We start from the raw sequence: 4,217 nt of genomic DNA on the forward strand, positions 1-4,217 counted from the left end.
AAATGACAAAAATATCCATACCTTTTGACTAAGCAATCCAGTCACTGGGATTATACCTTAAAAGAGTTTATTTACAGGGGGGAAAATTGCCTGTACAAAAATATTTCTTGGAGCATTATCGATGTACCACCCATTATGTCAAAGAACATGAATGTTTGTCAATACTCAAAAATTTCAGGAGAAGGAGACCAGCCACGGGATACTCTTGAGCTAATGCCCATTAAGCTTATGAACAAATATTGCACCCTTTTCATGTAATCCTTAGATTAATGGGCAGAATTTCCTCCTTTGATAACCTTTGCATTGTCTTGTAGTTAATCCAGTGTCATTATGTAGGCTTTAAAGGCTCCTTTACATTTATTCTGCTTTATAAATTGCATTCACATAATACTGTTAGTAATGCGTGCCCTCCCTCACTCCAAATTCTTAAATTTCTTATGATATTTAATTATTTCAATTCACTTCTAAAACAAAAATTGCCATTGATTCAAAATACCTTCACACGGGTATCTCACTACCGAGATCAATTTCAGTTGTGTTCTTCTTTTCCATAGAAAAGAGGAAATAAAAGACTAGATGAATACAAATAATTTATTTAATAAGAAAAGCCATGTTCAATAAAGTCTTGCTCTGAAGTCCCACTGTGGCATAGAAGTGAGTCTGGGTCCTCAAAAGTGATGACAGCTGAGCACAACTCTGGGATACCTTCCCCCAAAGAAAAGATTTTGAATAAAGTATCATAGATTTAGAGCTGGATGTGATTTCAGAGGCCATCTCGTCCAACCTCTCATTTTACAGATGGGCAAAATGAGATCCAAAGGTTAAGGTTGATAGAGGTTATGAACTTGGTGATGTAAAGATGTCGTGCTCTCAACAAAAATTGGGAAGTTTGGAGGAAGGGCAGGTTTAGGGAGAAAGATAAGATGGAAAGAAAACCTAAGTCAAAGAAAACATCAGGCTTTTAAGAGTGATTAGCAAAGTCCCTGCTGACTGGGGCATCTGGAACTCAGTAGAGCAGAGCAGACAGAAACAGTGTGTAGCAGGATGCCACAAGGGAGCCATGGAGAATGAATTCAAGTATTAAGATTATAAGACAATTGCTGAGGGGCTTTTGTCCCATATTGAACACTGGCCCAAGATCTCAGTGAACGGTAGGTCTGCTTTGGGGGCGGGGGGAGGTTGGCAACTAGACTGACCCAATTCCGGGCCTTTGACTACAGTGAGATGACCAACTTCCCTCAAAGCACAGTAGCAGGTCACCCAAGTTTGCCTGCTATTTGGATACTTAAATTGCAGATGTTGTGTGATGTAGGGCCAATTCCACATGCATGAAGGCTACACGTTCTGGAAGGTGGCATTCTCTGTGAGGTTCTTCTGACCTGTGAATGTGTACAGCTTAGTTGTCATCAATGCTACTGGTGGGCTGAACTCTGAGTTTGAAGGTGGGGATGTTTGGTTGATCTGAGATCATAACAACTTGACAGGCCTCAGTAGCCAAAATCCACTCACAGTCCCCAATGATGAGAGGTCTGGAGAAAGGTTCCCTCCCATTTCTGACACCTATATCTAGATTCCGACACAGAAGACCCATGGCATATGGAAGCAAATGGATCAGGAACAACCACTGCAGAAAGGAACCTATGTTATGGTAGGAGGCCCCAACTATGAAACCATGGCAGAGTGTTGGTTTCCTACAGAAACCAGAAGCTAATGCTGTTGGCATGAGCACAGTGCAAAGGTGATAGTGGCCTGGCATTGTGGCCTTCAAGTCTTTTGATTCTCACTCATCACCAACAAATCAGTATTGGATTCCAAAAGCCAGGAGAAGGCAAACCATAAGAACATACTGGTGGCTGGGTACCTGCCTACCCAAAAGTTAGAACAACTCATCTGTATTTTTGTGGAAAACATGCAGTTAAGAAGACTTTTTGACCTGTGGGCTGCCCAGATATCCTTTACTTGACTCCCACTCTTCCTTTCAGACTGTGATCAGCTTTACCTCTTTGCTTGAGCCACTTAGCTTTCTGCCCTGAGATGGTGGTAGAAAAGTGAGAAACATTGGCATTCCATCTCTTTGAAATATCTACTTACCCTATCCTTCTAATGTCCCTTCTAATGGTACCTAGCTCTCTTTTATTTCATCGGACCCTTCCCCATAGGAAAAGCTGGATCATTCCACTGTAGCTCCTTACCCACAGCCAACATCCTTCATTCTACCTCCAATGGATAGGACACCTCTAAAGATTAAGCTCACGTTGCAGTAAAGCTGCTGCCAATATTTTGAAAATACTACTCCTGCATTGCCTGGGGCCTCATTCTGCTCTCCCATGACTTCTGAGACCAGTCTATGTTAAAAACTTAGCACTAGCTTGGAATGAAAAAAAAAAAAACAGATAGGAAGGGAAAAAAGAATGATTAGTTACATTTGATGAAAAATGGGTAAGGTATTTTAACTAAAAGAATCACAGATTCTCTAGATTGTATTCAGTACCCTTTGAGTACAATTGAGGCATCCCTAAAGATATAAAAATTCTTACAATTTTGAAGTCATAGCAGAGAAGGAAATTTTAGGAAAATGCATGATATATGTAATTTTTTAGTGCCCTTAATAGGCCTAACGTCCCTTTGCTAGTATAAGAGCATAAAATAATTATTTATATTATTATTATTTATATATTTATATTATTTGTTAACTTTATCTTGTTTGAAATTTTAAATGTAAAAAAAACAGTTTTGTTAGTGCTTTCAGATTTGGTCATTAAATTTGTTCTCAAGCATTTGTTGTTAACAATGGAATTAGAAGCTTCTGAACTTCAAGGAATCTAAAATCTTGTAGTTTTCACCATTAGGTAATAGCATGAAAACTGAAGAAAGCATGTTGACATTTACAGTAAAGAAAGGAAGTTATTCCATATTTCACAGGGCAGGACAGATGGAATTAATGGACAGGTGATCCCCACTTAGTTCCTGCCACCATTTATGGCAAAGGGAGTGGAGTAATGGTCATCTTCAGGTTTGTCAAACAAAAGCAAAGATGGAGGGGACCCATTAGAATCAATGGTGTTGTGCAGGTAGGACATGGCACATTATTATCATACTATTCAAGTAAATCTATTTAAGCAAAACTTTCAGTGAGTAAGTTCAAGCATCTATAGAGGTCAATTTCATCCATTTATATTTGGACGGTATGGATAAAAATAAATGCCCCTACAGTTGACAACCTATACCATGTACAATGCAAAACTGCCAAGAAGGATTTTGTTCAGTTGTTTTCAGTTGTGTCTGAGTCTTTGGGACCCCATTTTGGGTTTTCTTGGCAAAGACACTAAAGTGGTTTGTCATTTCCTTCTCCAGCTCATTTTACAGATGAGGAAATGGAGACAAACATGGTTAAGGGATTTGCCCAGGATTTGCTACAGCTAAGGAAGTGTCTGAGGCCACATTTGAACTCAGAAAGGCATCTTCTTCACTCCAGGCTTGGCACTCTATTTACTGTGCCTGGCAGCTGGATGCCCCAGTAGGGATTGGATTTATTAAAAGTGATACCTTTGAGGAGCCAATAGATGCCCATGCCATATGACTTTTTGGAGCTGACTCTGGAAACACCCGTTCCTTGATTAATCTTACAGGCTTACTTGGAACAAAGTAACACTCAGGTGTGTAGGTAAATGAATATGCTGAAAGGTAACATTTTGAAGCTCAGGGATGCCCATGTTTGTGAATGAGTATCTCTAACCATTGCCACATCAAGTCAACTTCGTCTTATTTATAGGAAATTCCATATCACTCAATTAAGTGTTTTGCAATTATTCTGACTATTGCAGTGTTGTTATCTAGTATGACCTGCTGTGCTGGCTTACCTTATGATAATGGATTCATCATACCTGCCATATCACTCTCTGGGTCAGACTCCCAGACCTGGAGAAAATTCCATGAACAGGCTCAGAGCAAGTCTGTTATCAGAAACTACTGACATCAGATGGATGGTATTACAGAAACATAACATTCCTTCCGGCAAGTCCTTCTGGACTGGCTGTCTGGAAAGGGGAGCTAAATTGCTAAATACCCTCAGAGTTGAATTTCTTCCCATAATGGGAAGATGGGAGGAGAGGAAGATCACCCAGGATCAGGACTAGGTAGAAGGAAGAGTTTTATAGTCAGAGTTTTAGGGCTCTCTTGAAGAAAAGGAGAACCTATACAGAGAGGAAGGGTTCATG

At 39.9% G+C, this 4,217-nt stretch overlaps 1 pseudogene; it reads left to right on the forward strand.

The window, feature by feature from the left end:
* The first annotated feature begins 1,060 nt into the window (after positions 1-1,060).
* Positions 1,061-1,963, forward strand: LOC110207999 (purine nucleoside phosphorylase pseudogene; annotated as a pseudogene).
* Positions 1,964-4,217: the final 2,254 nt, after the last annotated feature.

The sequence above is a fragment of the Phascolarctos cinereus genome, unplaced genomic scaffold, assembly GCF_003287225.1.
Source record: "Phascolarctos cinereus isolate Bilbo 61053 unplaced genomic scaffold, phaCin_HiC Scaffold_4;HRSCAF=312, whole genome shotgun sequence".
NCBI lineage: Eukaryota > Metazoa > Chordata > Mammalia > Diprotodontia > Phascolarctidae > Phascolarctos > Phascolarctos cinereus.